This window comes from Tubulanus polymorphus, chromosome 12 (assembly GCF_964204645.1).
Source record: "Tubulanus polymorphus chromosome 12, tnTubPoly1.2, whole genome shotgun sequence".
In the NCBI taxonomy this organism is placed as follows: domain Eukaryota; kingdom Metazoa; phylum Nemertea; class Palaeonemertea; order Tubulaniformes; family Tubulanidae; genus Tubulanus; species Tubulanus polymorphus.
In genome coordinates this window covers 8,664,900-8,675,629 of record NC_134036.1, presented here as the reverse complement: position 1 = coordinate 8,675,629, position 10,730 = coordinate 8,664,900, and the positions used below count along the sequence as shown (strand labels likewise).

General features: G+C 37.6%; 1 pseudogene; it reads left to right on the top strand.

Annotated features, from left to right (window-relative positions):
* The first annotated feature begins 658 nt into the window (after nt 1-658).
* Nucleotides 659-2,253, top strand: LOC141914250 (uncharacterized; annotated as a pseudogene).
* The last annotated feature ends 8,477 nt before the right edge of the window (nt 2,254-10,730 follow it).

Below are 10,730 nucleotides of genomic sequence, written 5' to 3'. Positions count from 1 at the left end.
TCGGATCATCCCACGGGACAGTGTCTTGAACTGGGTCCTCTCACGGGACAGCATCTTGAACTGGGCTTCCCTCACGGGACAGTAAGTTGAGTCGGGTCCATTCACAGTATTCAAAATCGGGTCTTCTCGCGGGACAGTATTTAAAATCGGGTCCTATCACTGGACAGTATTTAAAATCGATTTTGATGGCCCACCTCATTAAATCTTATATCATATGGAAGCCTTGACTATTTACTACAAAATAACACTAACTTGTAGTGCATCAAAAAAACCGCAAATGAGCTATTCGGTATCGTGATGAACTTGGATTTTCCCTTGAATTTTCTGAGGAGTAATTGACACTACATAGTGCAATTCCTAAGTGCTCATGGCGTGATATCCTCGCAATAGAGTTTCTGTGATTGTGTTAAGGAAAGGCAACGATGAAAGATGATGAAATGCGATCTCGACGCGTTTTCATCGGATCCTCCGAACAATGTATTCATTCGCTTCCGACCGAAAAGTTCCATATGTCGTTCATTGCAAATACAGCTTTTATATTTCGGAAAATTTATACTACGATATAGACGTTTAAGTGTTTCTAAAACTATTTCCTCATGGCGAACAGACATAAACTTATTGATACTAATGAGGAACCTGCACACCACATGAATGCATGATGGCGCGCAAGTCGAGTACGACTCGCTCAAACCAGGAAGTGATCTATTCACGCATTATTTTTGTGTTGTTAATTAATTTGTGTTGTAAACTCGTTTATTCGGCGTGTTTATTCAAGGGTTTCTAAATATGCCAGGTCATTGTTGCGTCTCTCATTGTACTGGCGAAAGAGGCCATCGCTTTCCAAGTGAGGCCGAATTTTAAAATGTTGGATACAGGCAGTAAAGCGTGGTGAGCACAGTTGGTCGCCGAAGCCGTGGACTACCGCGTGTAAGGCTCATTTTAGTTGCGATGATTATATCACAGCAACAGTGGAAAGTAAGCTCTATAACTATTATTTTATTTCTACTGAAGCCACGATATCTTATCTCACAGTGTGTGGATTAGTTTTATGAAAATAAAATACCAAAACGGTAAAATTCCAATTGTAGCCTAATGTCTGCATGTTATTTCTTTGACAGTATACAGACCAAAAGGTTGAAGAATGGTACCATCCCCCACATATTCAACTGGACAAGCAAGCAGAAAAGCAAGCAGAAGCCCTGTGAAAATGATCGAATTGAACGAGCCAAAAAGCGCCAGCGAATTGAATTGTTTCCTCCCCTAATTCGGGGCAATGTCGGTGCAAATGTGGATGTCGCCTCAGATGCAACCTAAAAAAAAACGTTTTTACAAGCGGATAAGAGCCAGCATGTAACTGATAATTGTGTAACTCGAAATGGATGCTCACAGACAACGGCGAGACGTGGATTTTCTTCAAAGGACAATGTTTATGATGAAAAAAAAAAATGTTTCCACTTCAACACCGGTTTAGAAGATTATGATACTTTCATCCTTATTTTTCATTGCTTGGAGAAACAGTGAATGAACTGAATACTGAATTATTATTATGGCATAGCCCCTTCCTTAACTGCTGAAGATGAGTTTTATTTGACCCCCATTAAACTGCGTCGAGCGTATTCAAATTATGAAATAGCTGGATTTTTCTATATAAATGAAAAGGTGGAAAGGTAGTTACAAATATCACATGGATTAATTTTCTAATGTGCGAATTCGAAGAGATAGACTTTTGGCCGAGTACGGACTTAGTCCGATTCTGTTCACCAAGCGATTTCAAGATTAAATTTCCAACAACAAGAGTGATAATTGATGGGACAGAAATTCCTCTAAAAAACCCAAGCAGCCTGTTGAGCAACAGGCTACCTACTCCACGTACAAAAATCGGAATACTGTTAACGTATTGATCGGAATCACGCCAGGAGGTCTAGTTAGTTATATTTCAGATTAACAGGGCGGATCAGCTAGTGACCGCCAGATATGCAAAAGGAGTAATCTTACAAGAATGTGTGATCCTGGAGACTCAATAATGTGTGACAAGGGATTCAATTCATACCTGCCCAAGTTACTGTCAATATCCCTGAATTTTTCAAAAAGAAAAACAGGATGTCTGCTCAATCAGTCGTAAGTGATAGAAAAATAGCAAGCAAACGAGTTCAGGTGGAAAGAACTATCGGACTTGCAAAAACTTTCAAAATATTGACAACTCCGTTGAACAACACTGACTCAGAACTAGCCGATGCAATAATATCGTACTAGTTTCTGCACCATTGGATCAACGAATTCGGCATCATAGCGAATATCAAAAACTTTCATGTCGACAAATATATATACAATAACTATATATTATATATAACTAGTAAGTTATATATAATATAACTTACAATACTTTCGTCTCGAACAGTACAATTGACCCTGGATTCGGTAATATTACTGATGTGTTTGTTTTCTTCAGGTCAAGTTCATTATTATCATTCATAACAAGATATGGCACAGTAATTGGATTTATTTCACAGTTACGTGCAGAAAAAGAACATTTGATTTAACGAGAGTTTTATCGTCAACTACCGTATCTGGGCTGGCTGCTAACATGGGCTTTTGACTCGAAATGAAGAGCCCACAAACAGCAGTTTTTATCCCCATCGAACATTCAAAATTATTGAGCGCTATTCTTTCGAACTTATTTCCGTCGTTTATGGCCGGACTTCTTATGTCGCCTCTTGAGATTAATGTCTCTCTGCTCGGTCATTCGACACGTTGTTCAAAATGGTTTCAGACAACAAACGTAGTAAGATGTAGTAAGCAGGTTGTTGTTTGATGCTTTGATCTATCAGCGCTGACCATAAATCAGCCTGGTGTAAAAATAATTCTTTCTCGGTTCTTCTGCTGCGTTATCTGGCAAACATTCAGAAATCTTTTTATAAACTAAAGAATAGACGGAACCGTATTTGGTCGGAACAATGGGTTGCATTAGTTATGCGGCTGGTGAAAGAATCACGCTGTTACTTCATGATACTCCCGACTACTTTCTATGAAAAGAAAAACGGAAGTATGGGGAGATATTGTTGTTTTGCTTTATGCCGTATTGTAATCAAATTTATTTAGTATAACAGTTATAGAATGATTTTAAGAAAGATAATGGATCATAATGAAGTTCCGAATCAAAAGTATTTATAATAATTAAAAAAGAAATAATCAGTGGTACCGTAATCTGAGACAAATACTATAGTTTCGAAAATGTAATCAATTTGAATATCCTAGATGTTAATCGAGAACAAAGTCTCTATAATCGCTAAAGTTTTAAGGAAATTAATTTGTGTTAAATGATAATAATAGCTCTCTAAAGTTTCTCTTGTTGTATACGTCTGTTGGTAACTCGCAGAGAATAGCTGTTCTCTCAACGATGATAAGCAAGGAGTGAGTAAATCATTCCGCGTCATGACAGGAGGGTTGGAAGGAAAACGTTAGTTTAGCAAATCAGTTTCTCAAATAATTTTAGATCAGCGAATCATTAAGGCTAAATTCTATATGACCAAAACAGTCATGACAGTTAGGTTGCTGCTCCTTGCCAAAAGTCGAGTGGGAGAGTCGGTATTTTAAGAATGCCGATTCTTTCTAGAAAAGGGACCCGCATGTTGAGAGAGCAGACACTCGGTAGACACTCAGGAGTCACTCGGGAGACACTCAAAAGACACTCGTAGATACTTGTTAAAAGCTGGTCTGGGACTTGATTCAGGACGGGTTACCAACAGGAGAGTGTAATAGGAATTTAGAGCTAGGATTTGGATTGTGTTGAACTGGAGAACTGTGTTTGAATATTAAGGTAAATAAATTCATCTTGTATTGTTATATCCATTCAAAATTTCCGGTATTCTAGTTTTACTTGGGTTTGTGCGCGGACACGTTCTCTCGCCAGGGACCGATTATTGCTTTTATTAATTAACGACTAAGGAGAGGATTGTGACCGGCGTATCAATACAAATGACGTGTTTGCAGTGTGCCGTTGGTCCCTGGCCCACTGCGCAGTCACAGTGACACTTGACAACCACCCCATCACGGTTCAGACTTATTTCAACACCGTAAGATCTTGCTTTTCGCATTTCTGCCCTAACATTCCCTTTTATAAATGTCAGATCATTCTTGACGGTCGACCTTATATATCGGACGTATCTAGAAATATACAATTGTCACTAGGAAAGTGCAATACAGTAAACATTATGAAAATAGAGACAGCCTTAGGCCTACAATCACCTTTCTTTAAACAAATCTTCAATCTTCTCTTCAATTTTCTTAGCGGAACAGCTCAAATATTCCGTCATATTGTCGGCGGTACACGGCGGACAAGCTAATTCCACCACCAATAAGCTCTCTAATTCCACCACGAATATCCTTGAAGAGGGAAGGATCCGGCAACTGTATGCAAAATTCCAGTTCTGGTTCCGGTAATTTTTTCCCGAACGTATCGAAAAACTTTAATTCTGTTGAATTAAAGTTTCAAGCTACGAAAGATCGATTAATGCAATGCTTTGTAGCGACATTTATTGATAACTATTGAATCGTTAAGTAGTTAACGCCTCGTTAGATTTCATTTAGTTAACGCCTCGTTAGATATGAATGAATTATTCAGTTTGTGTATATCGATAAGTTCGACACGTGTTCCAATCTCTCGTTCACATCGACGCGATGCCCATAGATTTGAAACGTGGCGTCATACTAACTTATCGAATGTATGTGTCATCAATTGTTTCGACACCGATCAAGAGCGTCAACCCTGTGACTGTTAATTCAATTTTCAACATAATAAAGCGCAAATTGACGTAACGTAGCAAAACTCATCCTCGTAGGTTAAAATTTCAGTACTAACCTTAAGGACCTTATTGCTTTTAGCGCGTTTATATTCTTCAATCCTCACAAAAAAAAACGATCGAAAGATCTATTTCCTTATTTTCTTCACGTCGATTCTTAACGGATGTTCTTGAAACGTTCTGGATGTTTTCATCAGCTAGTTTCATACCGTAACAGTCAAATGAAACAATATAGACTCGGGTGGTCAATCTGATGCGAACAATGGCTGCAATATAAAAATCGATGGGTGAAATTTAATCAGATTCGTCGGTAGAATCCCGCTGTCGAGCGTTCCTTCGGCGAGTTTCGTGCGAAATATATCTACCAATCCAGCTAGCCATTGGTATAACAGCTGACAAGGTAAAGTTTGTGAACTGATGATTATTATCAAATAGGATTTTCTTCTGTATCACGGTAAAAATATACAATATTTACAATCAATAGAAAATATAAACTTGCCTTACCGGAAAAGGATCGGTAGATTATTGTCTCTGCAGGGTTAAGACACTGGCCCAGATTTTATTTCCCGAAAGCGCAGGGTACGAGCGCGCGATTTTCATCGTGAAAATAACCAGTAAAGCCTGCGTTACATACTAAACTGCGCCATTGAAATTGAAATTCATTTTCATTAAAACGTTACATTATAAGACGATATAATAAGTATGATTAAACGAAGAAAAATGTAACAGGATAATGGGGCTACACGGAGAGACTGAAACCGTCTATCTAAGCCGTATCACACAGAAGCATCTGGTTTTGTATAGAATGGAAATTTACAAAGTGTTGAATAAAGATTTAATGTAGGTACGCTTAAAGGCAGGTTCGCTTTGTAATGATCGAATTGATTCTGATTGAGTATTCCATAATAGGGGACCGGATATTTTGACAGAAGATTTTCTAGTTACAGTTCTAAAATAAGGCAATCTTAATTTAAATCTATTACGCGTAGGTTATGAATTTGACAATTGAAGTTCCAATAGTTGTTAATTTAATTTTGAATGTTTTAGGCATAGATTTCGAATTCTAATCGGGAGAATTTGAACTGCGATTTCTCCCTCCCTCCTTGCAGGTTCACGTACTTTTCAAACACTCAAACTACAACCAACTCACAATAACGACCATCACGCCATTGACTGCAGGCTACTTATTGTCAATGACACGCCCCTCGACGAGAATTATTCTATCAAATCCGATGCACTTACACTGTTCGAAATGCTTTACACTGTGGGCATCGTCCGCATTAAAACGTTTAAAATGAACTGCTAGAGTCTAAGAACAAAATCGATGTAAATAAACTTAAGTGATCGAAATGTGTTACGTGGCAGTCTGCGTTAGGGTGCGCGTGTCACTCAACTAGACCACGCCCCATTCGCATCAAATGCGCTTTTAAACCGCCCGCTTAAAAAACCGCCGACATTTGAAGATATTTATCTACGCGAAATCAGAACAGGAAGATTACACATCGCATTTAAACCGCTATTCGTTCAGTTTAACTGATGATACAGTTAGATAAAGATGTGCGTGCACGTGTGAGCCACCGTTTGACATTAATTCCATCAATGATTCTAGAGCATCAAAACTGAACATTTTCGACTGTAGAAAACGTGTATTTATTTCATATATTGTGAAAATTGTGTAAATTCGATTCATCGAATATTATTATCGAACAAAAAACCTATCAAAAAAGGTGTCAGGCAGTTTATAATACGATGGTCGTGAGTCAAATTGAACACTCACAGATTGTGGAACTGGGTTCAGAGCTGAATTACAATTACAATTAGTTACGGTTTAGCACAAAAAAAGTTACATTTGCACGGAGCACGAAAACAAGTTCATACATAATACACGCATTCTTGCGATTACATAATTTATACAGAGACAGTTTAGTTGAAAAGAAGGGCACGAATACTTATGAATTAGAAAGCGGGCATTGAACGATACATGTTTGATATAAGTTAAAGAAACCTTGACCCTTGCTGTATACTGCGAGACCGATTACGGAGCTGAATGAACCGAATCGAAATGTGGATGTGAAAAAGTATCTAAATATATAAACACATTCTAGGCGGAACAGATGTGACAAACACGCGTCTGAGAATCGAATTCATCAATCCACTCTCGCTAACTGGTTTACACGACACGCCCGTATTATATTGTTCATTGTAAACAGGTTTTTCGCACAGTTCGGCTCGTAGTAGAGGGGAGCCTTACACACTCGTGACTGATGGGTGATTGCATTTCTAAGAAACCGGTTTAAAAATGAAACACATTGAAAGCCAATATTTCAAATAGATAGACTGAATTAATACATTGGACCCGCGTCATTCGATGCTTTACCGCGTATCGCTGTCAAATAATGGAAAATCTAAATACTTTTTGGAATGTACCCCTGTGACTAGTGGTTACTTAATATTTAAACCTGACACTCGTACCAACAATTAAAACCATTTTCCGTAGAGACAAGTGTAGTGAAAATGAAGAAATAACACCCATATACACGCAAATACACGCAAAGAAAACACCGCCGAATCTCGGAATGACAATACACGCGCTGCAGTTAAAGAGCGATAGGAAAAAAACTAGGCAAGATATCTTAAAATGTCAAAATTCACCTGAAAGGGGTTGTTTATGCGCACAGTGCTTGAAATGTTTGGATTTTTTTAGAAAATCATTTCTGAAAATAACGAACTTCAAAGTTCAGTACCCTGGATTTCTATGTTTGCGGCAAAAACTGACCACCTATTCTTATATCGCTCTCATGTCGCATTGTTGCAAATTTGAGAAATGATTTTTAGATAACTGAAAACTAGAGATTCACGCGGTTTGATTGTTGCTGAAACTGTCAAAATCCATCCATGGACAGATGAAATATGATACAACACACATCACGGATAGTTTTTAAAAAAGAGAAAAAAATGACCCAACAATACGGGACAAAGGTACCCTAACAAAATGGTGGCAAGCAACTGTAAAATGGATTATTCTCGCTAACTGGTTTTATACACGACACGCCCGTTGGTCATTGTAAACAGATTTTTCGCTCAGTTCGGCTCGTGGTAGGAGTGACTGACAGGTGATTTGATTTCTAAAAAACCGGTTTAAAAATGAAACACCATTGAAAGCCAATATTTCAAATAGATAGACTGAATTAATACATTGGACCCGCGTCATTCGATCCTTTACCGCGTATCGATGTCAAATAATGGAAAATCTAAAATTTTGGAATGCACCCCATGACTAGTGGTTACTTGAAAATAATGTTAGTAATAAGTTAAAATTCATGTTTGACACGCACCTAGAATAACTCTTTATATTTGATGAAAAAAAAAACAAATGCTTGTTAACCGTAGATATTCGATGAAATATTCAGCAGCCACATTGTTATTATATCTCATTTATCATATCTCGATCTATGAACATATCCGAGATATTTTCTGACGTTGTTTATACATGTTAAACGAAGGAATTAAAATGTCAGCTATACTGATAGACCTTCAAGAGTCACTATGCTTTTTTAATTTCTGATCGTCCTGACATCACATGTGTACAGGGCATCACCTCGGATATACTCTTGACGAATTGTTTATTTTTTTTTTTTCAAGAACAGGTTCTAATGGTCATCAACTTTGTTCGGGAACTCGTAGGAAGGATATTCTTTATGAATAATTTAATCAATACAATGGCACAAAGAAGCTAGCAGATAGGCACATCTTCTAGAGGGGAAAGTCCAGATTTCACAAGGTGTATTGCGTGTATCCGAGATATGAAAAAAATGTAAATACTCATATAGAATATAATGTAGTGGCGGGGAGGATTGTATAAGAATAATTTGAATGAATTATTGATGAATAAATCTAGCCACTTAATAAAAACTTAATATGCTTATAGTTGTATAATAATTCGTAATCGATCTCCCATTTGTTCATACTGTATTTCATGTCCGTTTTGATATTTACGTAAATCATATAGACATTTGTAATCAACACAGTGTTAAACAAGAGCTTTATGAACTAACTACATGTCGTTTAACGAAGCAAAAATCCGAGATGCTTTTCAAGGCATTTTATCGACGTATTTAGCAAAGCTATTTTCTGTCCTATTCGTGAAGAATGGTCGACGTCGGAAATCCGGAACAGAGCGAAGAGTATGGTGGCTGATAAGGGCCATAGCGTAAAATTCCTGGTAAGTAAATTAGGGCGCCAGAACGCCAGAACGCCAAAACGAAAAAAAACGTACAATTTTACCTGGAAGTTCGTTTTGGCGCACCAAACAAAGAAAATCCTGTTTTGGCGCCCCCGCCAAAACAACGAAAAACGTCGAGGGGCGCCAAAACGGAATTTTCTTTGTTTTGGCACGCCAAAACGAACTTTTAGATAAAATTGGACGTTTTTTTTCGTTTAGGCGTTCCGGCGTTCTGGCGCCCTCATTTACATACCAGGAATTTTACATACCAGGAATTTCGCCCCTTGGTATGTTTTGGTATCTACCAGTTTCAATAGGTAGCGGGTGATTAAAGCATCTAAGTCGGATAAGAGCCGAACGTAAATCCATTGGTAGGTTAAGTACAAATCTTTGAGCACCATTCTAATTTAATGCTACGATAAGTGTCTAGTTTTGAGTAATATTCAAGAGATTGATGCAAATTTTGTTTAAAATCGTCCTGTAGTCGTTGTTTGACTAACTCCGTTAGATATCGAATGTTTGGGAAGGACTGCTCGTACCAAATGTAACCTAGGCCACAATTTTCTAACGTTGATTTTACGCATGATATTCGTTTACTACTATTGCCATTAACATGATTATTTAGCAAAACTCTATACATTTTCGCAGAGTGAGATGACTCCTGCATGATGAGATGGCCCCAAAATATAACCATTTTTATTCTTATTTGATTTTGAATAGGGAATCGCCCTAGCTCACCATATACCGTTGCACTTGGTGTAGCTTCATGAGATACTTACAAACCATTTTAAATGAATTTTTTCAACGGCATCTAAATTGATAAAACCCCAAACCTCGCTAGAGCATCAACAATCTGGAACGAGGCATCGATATCCAAACAGTGCCTCTGTACTTGCTGTAATACAAAAAATAATGCCTTCTTGGCATGATCACAGATCGCCTTTCTACATTTAAAGGCCGACTCAAATGGAGGTCCAAAAACCCACCGGTTGGTACTTGAGATTTGCAGTGCAGGCCACATCCCACTAGCAACTAGCAAGCGGTAGTTTGTTTATAGTGTTTACTGGAACACATCTGGCTCCGACCAGTATCACACAGTATCACAGTTATACATAAAAAAAACTTTTTTCGTATACGTTTGATATCATTTTGGTCATAGTAATCTTCTTAATTAGAATTCGCTGATTTTGTAGATGTTTTTTTATAAGAATTCCTCCAGTAATAATGGAGTTGAACATAAAATCTGTATTTTCAATTTATTCAATTTTTGTCCGATTTTGATGAAATTTTCACACATTGTTACTGATGAGGAGTTAAGATGATATATAAATTTTCAGTTTGATATAACTTTCAGGTCAAAAGTTTTCTAACCCCCAAAATTACGCACTAGAGAGCTGCAACTGTTTTGTTTATATAGGTTTATGGCTACAGGTCACTGTGCTCTATGTGGTGAGGTGAATAACTCCTCCCAGCTTGTCATTCAAAGATTTGAAAATTTGAAGAATGCACTAAGTAAATTGCTAATTTATGCATGAAGGAGGGCTTAAACTAAATTTTAAACCATAGATATGACTATATTACATGTTTACACATATCCCTGACAAAAAGGAGGGTCCAAATCGGTTAACTGACAGAGATATTACGGAAATTCCAGTTTCAACGGCGGAGCTCTTGACTGCTCCATGGGTTCACAGATACTGCCATGTCTG